The sequence below is a fragment of the Cryptomeria japonica genome, chromosome 10 (assembly GCF_030272615.1).
Source record: "Cryptomeria japonica chromosome 10, Sugi_1.0, whole genome shotgun sequence".
NCBI lineage: Eukaryota > Viridiplantae > Streptophyta > Pinopsida > Cupressales > Cupressaceae > Cryptomeria > Cryptomeria japonica.
In genome coordinates, this window is record NC_081414.1 from 502576519 (window position 1) to 502588701 (window position 12183).

General features: G+C 40.8%; 1 protein-coding gene across 1 annotated transcript in view; it reads right to left on the reverse strand.

The window, feature by feature from the left end:
• The window catches only part of LOC131039344 (gamma-tubulin complex component 4), a 154976-nt gene that overhangs the window by 14999 nt on the left and 127794 nt on the right, over positions 1-12183 (reverse strand). The window lies entirely within an intron of this gene.

Genomic DNA, 12183 nt, shown 5'->3' on the forward strand with positions numbered 1-12183 from the left:
TTCAAAGCCACAAGAGACAGTGACTGTCTCAGAGTAGCTATTTTTAGCTACCAATATTTTTTTATTTCAAAGTTTTAGAAGCAGAAACCTGTAACTCCACATAAGGCATTGGATGTCTCAAAGTAGCTATTTATAGAGAGTTATTATTGCTAGAATTATTTTCAGAGAAAATGTATTATAGATGAATTAGTATTTAGATATTGCTTAGTTTGCAAGCAATTCTGTCGAACAAAAACTTCAATTGATTCATTTTTGTATTTTTTCAATAAATTTTATAGCCATGCAAATACTGAAAAATAATTAATTGCATGAGCATGCAAACTCTTGTTTATACTTGTAAATAAGTGCTTTATGTACTCAGATTTTCCAAGAATAATTTTATGTTTCGCTGCTGAAATTATTGTTCAAGCTCTCTTTGTGTGCATATGATAAGACTGTTATGATAAATACAATTTTGTAATGTTTTTGTCTTGTTTGAAAGATTGGTAATGAAATATCAAGCTTTGTATAATGATCATGATTAATTTGACTACTTCTAGTTTTATATGCAATTCTCAGGTATGAGTAATAAAATTATGCCTCAGCCAGAAAGTACATGTGCTCATGTTGTGATAGGTCAGGTTACTATTAGTGGACATAAAAGATAAAAATATATGTTCCAACTATAAAGCACACAGATACATTGAGAGGGAGGTAGGGGGAGGGGAGGTGAATCAATATTTGCCAATTCCAAATTAATTCAACATTAATAATCACTAATAACTTCTCCAAGCATCATAGAAATAGCTAAGCATCAATCAAGCACACATTACCACAAGAAACACCAGATTTACATGGAAACCTCACTGCTCTCCAGGACTTGCGCAAGGACAAAAACTGAGAGTAGCATTGGCAACAAATACTGCAATGGTACAAGGAGAGAAATCGTAGGGAGGAAGAAGAGAGGGATACGAGCAGATGCCATACCCCTGGCAATTAATGCCCCTATGACCAAACAAGGAAAGAAAATGTATTGCAAACACTCGTGAGGAGAGAGAGGGATCAATGAGAGGATCTCTTTGGATCAAGGAACAAGTGACAGACGACAACAATTATGGAGAATAGTTGAGGAGTCCTAGAGTCCAGCAAGGAGTAAGAGCAGAAATGTCAACAAAAGCCGTAGTCGGGAGAAGTAGAGACCACCTACGTGGAGTGTGTGGGAATAAGTTGCCAAGAACCTACCAATCCCGAATGAAGTAAATGAGGATCTTGCCTGCAAGGAAAATAATCAATCCATATACTTAGTGTTGGATGAAGGGACCAACTCCACAGAAAGTAACCTGTCCATACAGTCGGTATGTGACGAAGAAGACAATGAAGGCAGGGACCTGCAGAGCGAGGTTGCCAAAAAATTTGAACACAATTTGCACCGCATTGAGAGTGTATCCATAAGAGAGGGACCGAGAATAGGGGGCTTGAGCCAAAGACCTCGAGGAGGAGGGAGTCCAAGAATGAAGAAGGTAGCCAAGGTGTCGAGAATGCAAACGGTGGACGTGTAGGGGGCTTGCGCATGACCAAGAGTGCAAGTGAAGCACTGGAACGTTGAGAGCCAAGCAGTTCAATCTGGTCTTGGGCACACGGTATACACCGTTTGAGGATGATGGTGACCCCCCCAACGAGTCCAATTGTGGACAAGCAGAAATTTCCCAAGTTCACTGGTAACGGATTGGAGGATCCTGTAGACATTGCAAGACATGTGAAACCATATGGCTGGCAAGTGGTTAGGATAACAAAGACTACTAGTTGAGGTCATTCCCTACAACATTAAGGGGAGTGGCAATAGATTGGTTTTCAAAGTTGGAAGCGACACACTCGAGTTTGTGAGATAGCTTGAAGATGGCATTCCAAGAGGAATTCAAACTCTTGCGTGATGACAATGAATTTGTGGCAGAAATCTACAATACCAAACAAAGAAAACATGAGAATGTGAGAGCTTACAATTGTAGGCTCATGGAGTTGTTGGGTAAAATGGAGAACTCGCCAGAAGAAACGGTGATTCATCGAGGGGTTGATCCCCTCGCTGAGGACGAAAATGAAGGCGGTACCTTCATTGTCGTACGCCAATACCAACAATCGAGCAATGGACATCGAAAGTGAAAACAAAACATCTCGAGGAAAGAACAAAGCAAGTGGCGATGAAAATATGGAAGATAATGGCAATGACAGCGAGTCCAAAACCATACAAGCCCTCAAATGGGATATGCTATGAATGATGAAAGAATTAAAAGTGGAGAAGGAAGGGATGAAGGAGAATAAAGAAATGTGGTGCACCGATTGTAAAGTAGAAGTTCACAAAAAGAACACTTGTTCAAAGAAATTGTTTTGCGACATCTGTCAAGTACTAGGACATTCCATCAAGGAATGCCCATACAATCTGAAGACAAGAAGCACACAAGTGCTCCTCGCCTAAGGGGAACAAGCAACCCCTCCGACCACATCACCAAAACCACCCGCCAATTCCAGTGCCTCACTTAGTGGCTACTGTAACAACAGGCGAGGGAACAACCGCTACAATAATAGTAGCACAAGGAGCAGAATACAATACGATGCGAAGGGGAGACCCATGATACAGCATCGAAAATGCAATGAGTGGCGTCACTTTGCTTGGGAGTGCCAAAGCAGTCAAAACAATACGAGCCTATTGTGCAAGTGGTGTGGACTCGTAAATCATGAAGACGTTGACTACCTGAAATAGAAAGGGGTCAACATGCCGGTTGTGGAAGAGTCGGATGAGGAAGTGTTGGCGACCACCAAGTTCCAAACAAAGAAAGCAATATATCAACACCCCCGTACAAAAAAGGAAAGACTTCGGCCAGCCAAAGCCGACGTGGAGCAGGCAATGGCGGACGAAAGAAGAGTTTCTAATGAAACTACCATTGCCGGTACTCCACTACAGTCAGAGTCTAAGACAAACATGGTAAGACAGGTGTTGCAAACCATAATACCCGTACAGGTAATTGACCCTCTACATACCATGCCACAATAAAAAATGGCCATCACCAATATAGTCGATGACAACACAGTCAGCTAGGAACAAGACAAGGCACAAAAGGAACAGATAATGAAGTCACCTAGCAACCTGGCCACTGATCCCATGTTGCTAAGGGTGAGTATTGGAAGGAAGTCAACCATTGTCAAGATGGAGATAATGGGAAGGAAGCTCACAAACACCATCGTTGATGGAGGCTTGGGTGTCAATGTGTTGCCGAATGAAACATGGAAATGTCTGGGGAAGCCAACACTTCGGTCGCCAACCTTCCATCTAGTAGGTGCCAACTAGCATGCCACCAAGCCACTCAAGACGTTAATGGCACAAAAAGTGACAATTGACACACAATATTTCTTCTTGGACTTTGTAGTTATTTTGTTGGAAAAGAAGGCATAAGATGCTCTCCTCAGAAGAGGTTGGTTGATCACTGCCAAGGCCAATCACAACTAGAAGTGGAACACACTCTCCATTTAGAGCGAAGGAAGTACATCATTGACCTGAGGAATTAGGCAGTGAGCGAAGAACTGACATCCTCTAACTCGGAGTCCAAGAGTGGAGATTTCAAGATGGATGAAGGATGGACGACGATGGAACCCAAAGACAAAGGGGTACATGAACTGGAAGACCACTCAGAGGATGAGACAAGTTCTCTAAACAAGTTGTTTCAGTGGCAGATGGAGGACAACGGAGCCTTTTACCCTAAGTGTAACATGTTGCAAATCTCAAAGATTGAGGAAGTTGATAAGGGTACAGAGTGTGCCACATTTCCCCCAGAGTACAAAGAATATAAGGAGGGAGTGGTACGAGTAGACGACATGCCAACCCACCACTTTGAACGAGACAAAATCATAAAGTAGGAAAAACAGAAGTGAAGAAGATGAACTTTGGTGATGAAGACAATCCAAAGATAATATTGGTCGGTGACAACTGGAACCCTATACTGAAGGTGGCTACATTCAAAATCTTTATGGAGTACAAGGACACCTTCGCATGGATGTAAAAGGATCTAAACAGGATACCTCTGGAGTTGTGCGTACATAGAATCCCCCTCGTACCGATTGCACAACCCATACGGAAGAGGCAGTACCAGATGAATAAGATCTACGCCGCCAAAGTGCAAGAAGAATTTGAAAAAATGTTGGAGGCAAGTATAATCTTCATAGTGGAAATGTGTGAGTGGGTCCCTCCAATCATCATATCCCTCACCAATCGTCATATTGCTCAAGAAGGAAGTGAACCATATAAGGATCTGGGTGGACTTCAGGTGTCTTAATGTGGTAACGACAAAGGACCCCTTCCCGATTTCATTCACCAACACCATACTAAAAGATGTTGTAGGCCATGAGATATACTCCTTCATGGATGGATTCTCCGTGCACAATCAAATAAGCATTATTGAGGAAGACAAACTCAAGACTACCTTCATGGTGGAAGATGGGGTGTATGCGTACAATAGGATGTCATTCGGCTTGTACAATGCCCTCACCAGCTTCCAACAGATAATATTGCACATCTTTGATAAAATGTCAATGGGTAACTTCAAGGGCTTTCTTGGACAATTAGTCGATATACAGTGGGCAAGAGACCCACCTCATCGCACTTTGGGAATGTATGGAAAGGTGTCGAAGGGCACGATTGGCTTTAAATCCAAAAACGTGCAGATTTATGGTGCCACAAGGTAAATTGCTTGGCCACATTGTGTGCAAGGGGGGATTGAAGACACACCCTGACAAGATAGGGGTCATCATATAGATGGAGTCCCCAGAGAACATAATAGGAGTCAAATCCTTTATGGGTCACGTTGGTTATTATCAAAGGTTTATAAAGAACTTCGCACAAATCTCGTATCCGTTGGACATACTGACACGAAAGGGTGAACCATTCATGTGGGGCGATGAACAAGAGAAGTCATTCAATGACCTTATGTCCAGACTAGTTAATGCACCAATTCTTGCGTACCCAAATTGGGACAAGGAATTTCATGTACACATGGATGCCTCCAATCAAACAATCACGACAACACTAGCACATGTGGGCATACAAGGATTGGACCATCCATTTTTCTTTGCGACCCGCCTACTTCACAAGTATGAAAGGAATTAGAGTACGATAGAGGGAGGCATTTGGTATGGTGTACTCCGTACAGATTTTCTGCCACTACCAACTGGCGACACCCTTCACGTTTTACATGGACCATAAGACACTCATGTACCGTGTAAACAAGCCCATCATCCAAAGGGAGGATGAGCAGGTGGTTGCTCCTATAGCAAGAATTCACCTTTACCATCATTGTGCGGCCAAGGAAGATTCATGTCGTCGTTGATCAGTTGTCGTGGATTAAGTCGGGAGAGTCGCTTGACAGGGTGAATGAGGACTATCCCGACACTCATCTATTCTAGATTGCTGCATTACAGCCATTGTGTGAGAATATTGAGGAGTTCTTGTCCTTTTCCACCTTCCTGAGGGACATGCCACCAAGTGAAAGAAGGAAACAAGCCCTTAAGAGTAAGACCTTCCAACTCATTAACGGGCTACTGTACAAGATGGGTCTAGACCAAGTACTACGAAGGTGTGTGATGCAAGAGGAGATCCTAGGAGTGTTGAACAAATCACACGAAGTGCTGGCAGGAGGCCACATAGATGCCACCGCATGTAAAGTATTACTGGCGGGACTATGGTGGCCAACACTGCACGCTGACGCCTGTGAGGGGGTAGTGGGGTGCAACACATGCCAAAGAGCTAGCAAGCCACTAAAGTGGGACTTCATGCCACTATTCCCCTTGTAGCGCCAAGAGTTGTTCGAAAGGTGGGGTCTTGACTTTGTTGGACCACTGAATGTGAGCCACATGCATCGATGTAAGTACATTTTAGTGGCAACGAAGTACCTCACGAAATGGGTAGAGGCGAGAGCTCTTCCAGACAATATTGCCATCAGTACGGTGCAATTCATTTATGAACAGATTGTGATAGTTTGAAATCCCCATCTAGATTACAAGTGATCAAGGAGTGCATTTTGTGAACCACGTCATTCAAGCCATGATGACAAAATTCAAAATATTTCAGAACCTCTCCAACCCCTACTACCCTCGAGCCAATGGTCAAGTCGATTCAACAAATAAAGTCCTTATCTCTATCATAGATAAGTCGTGCAATGTGGAGGAAGACTGGGAAGAAAGACTCCCAGTAGTGTTGTGGGTGTAACGCACCATGTACAAGGGGACGATGGGACACAATCCATTCCAACTCATGTACGGGCAGGAGGCGGTGGCTCCAGCGGAATACATAGTGCCCAGTCTATGAATTGTTGTGGACAACTGTCTTAGAGACATCGAGAGCCTAAAGGGTTGTCTTTTGAATCTCACCAAGTTGGATGAGTGATGGGTGATGCCACAGTGGGCGATAGAGGTTGTCCAACACCGGCGAAAAATCTGGCACGATAAACATCTTCGACGAATGAACTTCTGGCCAGGGATGTTAGACCTGAAATACAATGGTCGTAGTGAACTCAAACTGGGGAAGTTTAGAGTTCGTTGGTTGGGACCCTATAAAGTGAGGGAAGTTGGTCAAAATGGGGCCATTAAATTGGCAACACTTAATGATAAACCCATTCAAGACCCAATGAACAGCTCAAAACTCAAGATTTACCAAGAGAGAAAAGGATCTATCATTGGGCTCAACATGTTAGGATATGCCACTTAGGGAGATTATAGGATCGGAAGGGAGGAGATGTTGGTGGAAAACCTAGTAATCAAGGAGCAACCGTATAGATCAAAATTAGGCTTGGGCCGAACTTGTAACATCATTGGAGGAAAGGTTGGTAAGAAAGCACATGGAAAGCATTGTCATACCACACATACATAAACACCTGACAAACGCTTTTGGCACACCTGCATTATGGCTATGACTCAATGGATATTGGAAGTGGAAGCCACACTATGAGGGTATACGCCAAGGGTACTTGGCTTATGAGATAGATGAAGAAGCAAAGAAGAAATGAAAGGAGGAAAAAGCCACAAAGGAAGGGAAACCAGAAGAGGACTGAGAGGAAGAAATAGACTTGGCGGAGAATAGAGAGACAATTGGGCCATGCCTAAAGGTGGAAATCAAGGTAAAGGATTGATTTGTCATAGAAATGCACTTTGGTGATGCAATACCTGCATCCAACTTGCTATGTCGAGTGATGCCTAATCCAGTCAGGCCACCACAATTTAATGGAAGCAAGGTGAATTATTACCAGTAGTACGAAGGACAATACATTGACGAAAGCTACAAAGGTATTGGGCCAGCACCCTTGTTGGATAAAATTTTTGATTTAGATTATGTGGGTACCTATTGTGAGCAAGAGTGCTATAAGCGTTTGTCGTTCACCTATTGGTGGCGACATGGCTTTGAGATCAAAATGAGACCCTGGGATGGACCTAGGGGGATGAAGCAAAAAGCATATGAGGACGACGACATAAAGACCATAAGGTAGAAGGTGGAAGAAGTGAAAAGCAAAGTTGGCAAGGTTAAATTACTATGGAGCAAGAAGGATAAAAAAATTAAAGAGAAAAAGAACAAAGGAGGTAAAAAGCAAAGTCGCAAGAGAGGTAAGGAGTTGCGAGAACTTGAAAAAATTAAAAAAATAAAAGGTATGATTTTTTTGTAAAGGATTGAAGGTGAAAATTTTGAAAATGAAAATAAATAGAAGAAGCCAATTTTTCTAAAAAAATTTAAAAAATATGGTGCAAATACAAAGGAGCCTCCAAGAGAGGCACCATGTGTAGCACAAAAGTTACCCTTTCGTATGAAGAAAGGATCGTACCGTACGAAGGAAAGAGAGTGCAAGGACGGTGGTGGCCATATAATGACAGAGGTGGTGGGTTGTACGTAGGAAGTGTGATAGCATAGGGCAAGAGTTGTCTGTATGAGGACAGGTATCGTTCATACGCCAAGGAGATCATTCTAGAAGAATCTGCCAGGTCGTACAATAAGTTGGAAGTTCGTACAAGAGTATTGTCCCTAATTCACACATGAAAATCAGCTTTGGGAATCCGAGCCAATCAGGTGGCAACCAAGACAATTACAATAACTACCAACACAGACAAGTTTATAAAGGCCAGACCTCCCATTTAGCCTTAGTTATGATAACTGCCATCAAATTTGGGAATCTTGTAAGATCCATCTTGTGCCATCCAGGATTTGCCTCAAGCGGTTAAACCTATCTAGAGGAACTTGGCCTCGATACCAATTGATAAATACACCTTAGGATTGAGAGGGAGGATGCGGGGGGGGAATGAATCAATCCAGACCTAATATTTAAACTTTATTACTTAATCCACAAACTCTTTAACCTTATTAGTATCAATGAAAGATATAACAAAGAAACGCTATGCAAAAGAGAACACCAGATCAAATAGGGAAAAACCATGGTGAGAGTCAACTCACAATATATGAAATGATTATAATTTTAGGCTCACTACCAAGGAAGTGCACTACTCCCTAAAGGACTTGTAGGCTAGAGCACACTGCCCTAGGGAAGATACAATGCTTGCAGTCTAAAGATCACTTCTCTAGAGAAAGGTACAATGAATTTATGAATTAGGAACAAATAGGACTTCAGCAATACTACCTTTGGCAATCTCCAAAAATGAAGTTGTCCTTGAATCTACCAACTCCACAACAATCGCCACACACTGACTCTATCACAACTGACTTCTGATATAATCATGTAGGCACAACACACACATACATCTACACTCACACACTCACGCACACCTTCAACATCAATTTGATCTTCTATATATACTGTCTTCTTCATTGCAAATATCAATTAGGTCAGCCAGAACAAAGCACAAGCATAGGTCCTATCAAGTCGGCCACCAAAACGTAATTGTGGTGAAAGTGGTTCAATCCAGGAGATAGAGAGGACCTAAAACATCTTAACACTTCTTTTTAAGCAGGTAGGAACAATTCACACACTATCAATCATCCTTCAAAGGTCAGCAACAAGGTGACATGTAGATACATCAAACAACACACCACATGTCAGCCCAAAACATATCTTTCAAATGAACAAATCCAATGTGAATCCCCACATGCCAAGGTAGGACCCAAAATCAATGCAACACAAACTTCTAAGCAAGTGGAGATATCCAAGGATTCACTGCATGCCAAGGAACAACACCAGTCCCCGAACCAAAGCAATTACCCTAAAAAACAAGTTCCAATAATAATGCACAATCAAACAATCCATCTGACATCACGCAGAGCAACTACGACGTTCCATGAATATCTAGCAACATTCTTAAATCCTTCCTTCTCTTCTCTACTTCAAGATCATACTAGGACAACATAAGTGGTACTAAACTCTCCATTTTGAAAAGCCAGTCAAACACAGAACACAATATCATTCCTTGCAGACAACAACACCATCTGATGATTGAACTAAGACACAACATAGACGTAAAGCCACAACATTAGAAACGTCAATGCAGAGCATTTATTAAACCACTTCTAATAGAGAACCAGATTGTCAACCAACAACAATTACTGACCATATCCACTACAACACCAAGGACCTGAAAAGATAGAAAAGCAATGTCTTCAAAGCATAAACATTATATCCAAGTCCGCAAGACCATATCTGTAGATGCGGAGGAATGAGGAGCATTCCTCTAGGCACACATTAATACATACTTATACCAACTTGCTCCATTAGGTTTCAAAGGACCAAACTGTCCTAGAAACATCTCCTTCTCATTCAATGCATCTTCATTATAATGTCATGCATCTAATCCTCATCTTAATATCTCAATCCATTTGAACATCAACATACCCTTGCTTACATCAGTATTACCAACACTCTCAATACAACCAACTCAGTGCAGGCATCATATACCAAGGAGGTGGACATCTAGAAACCATCTCCAACCAATATCCAACTATTCCTCTCATCAATCTCTTCGTACCAAATGAGCAAATCATGACAAGAACATACAAAGAATAGCCATGACAAATAGCCAATGCAGTCTCAACATTACATCCTCAAAAAACTATTCAAGCAGTCATATAGTTACTCATGTCAGTTACATCACTACTACCAACAAACACTGCAACTCATGTCAATTGCATCACTATTGCCAACAAACACTGCAACTCATGTCGATTACATCACTACTACCAACAAACATTGCAACAATACTCAATCAATCATATCATCAATGACCACAACAATCCAGGACAACATACAATGTTAGACATCTAGTTGACATCAATGACAACACATATTGGCAACACCCAACTCCTTAGTCAGTTTCTTTGTATGATGATCCATGATACCAATCCTAAGCTACCAAATCCATGACACCAATGGAGCTGTCATAGCAAACAGCCGCAGAAAGATTGATGCGAGAGGCTAAATCTGAAGAAGCCTTATTCAAAGATTGATAGGAAGAAGCATAGCACCCCAAGGCAAGCCCTAGAGAAGATTTCATGGGGTGTGTGGAGTGTTGACGGCCAAGAGTACTCCAAGAAGGGTTAGGGCTTGGGAGAGATGTTTTCGTATTGCAAAATCCATGAATTGAACCGCTAGAACACAAGCCTACATACACGTAGGAAGAACCTTGAGAGGGAGCGCCATCGGGAGAAGATATTCACTAGTGAAGGAATTCAAGAGAAGCATAGAGCTCATTTTTTCAGCATTAATTTTTTTTTGGATAGAATATGAGGATACTTATTACATATATATTTTATTATATAATTTTGAAAAATATTATTATTTTAATCCCTTTTTTTAAAAGTATTAGTTAGTCTAATACTCCCTTCTGAAAACATTTAATTAAAAAGGGAATATTACCGTTAGTTTAGTTATAATGATCTTACATGTAGACAAGTTTCAAATATAAATCCCCACTATTTGAAGATGTGTCTCCACAAAAAATTGTTTTGTGGCTAGTGACATATTATTTATTGTGTTAAATACATTTAAAAAGGTTTTGTCATACAAATGCAAACTACAAACCATTCCTTTTTTTGGCAAAATATGAAAAGCAAAGCTTTGTTATTTGAATATATTAAATATTCCACTCCTTGTAAGATTTAAATAGAACTAACATTGCACTATTCCAGTATTAATTAGAATGGCTTTGAAGCAAAATTCTCCAAATTTAAAAAGAAAATTCCTCATTTTGTGTTTCTATTTATTTTTTATTTGCTTTTTTTAAGTTTAGGTTGTTGGGGGTGTCTACCTATCCCTTGGTATTTCAAATTTATTCTTGTTGCAAGGACATTTTCAAAAATTTTTAGGGCAAGGAATGGCAAGGGATGTTTTCCTTCCCAGAAGTCTGTTTGTTGTTGAAACTCTTCTCCAAAACTCAAATCTAATTTGCTGTTGTAAAAATGAATGATTGAGAACAATGCTGCCTCCTTATGTTGCTTTATTGACTCTCAACCCTAATCAAACCTTTTAGGGTTTCAACTTTATTAAATTAAAGTTTATTTTATAAACTTATCTCTCCCTCATGAAATTCGAACCCCTTATAACTCCCTTTATTAATAATAATAATAAGTTGTTTTAAAAACAATTTAACTCAAGCCTTGCTAGGCGTCATGGCCCATGGTGGGCCACATTTTAGTTACTTTATTAAAATAATATAAAGTAACTTTATTATATATTTATTTCATTAATTTATATAGGACATTAGAGTCATAGTTTAAATATTCCATTTTATTCTTAAAATCATCATCTGGACTCCAAACTAAAAACTGAGTGCTGCCACCAGTCCAAGGATGATGTTTGAATATAGTAGGGTCATTGGCAGTCCCCTCCTAAAAATAGGACCCCTTCCTAAAATTTAGGAAACTATCTCAAGCCATCTGGAATGAATCAAAATGCCTCTCGAACCATCTCCCAGCCTCCTAAAAATAGGGATCCTACTAAAAAATAGGAGACTGCATCTACATATCTGAAAATGCTCGTAAAGCCCCCTACAAGGCTCCACTAACCCCAGTTGGGTCCCCTAATCACTCTACTGACATACAAGAACCCTAATAGTAGGCCAACCTCTTGTGTAGTATGAATTGCCTAAGGAAGGAACATTACAGTCCTCCCTTCCCGGGATTGCTTGCCCTCAAGGAGACATCAAACACCTTGCTGCTCCACTTTGATTAAAAAG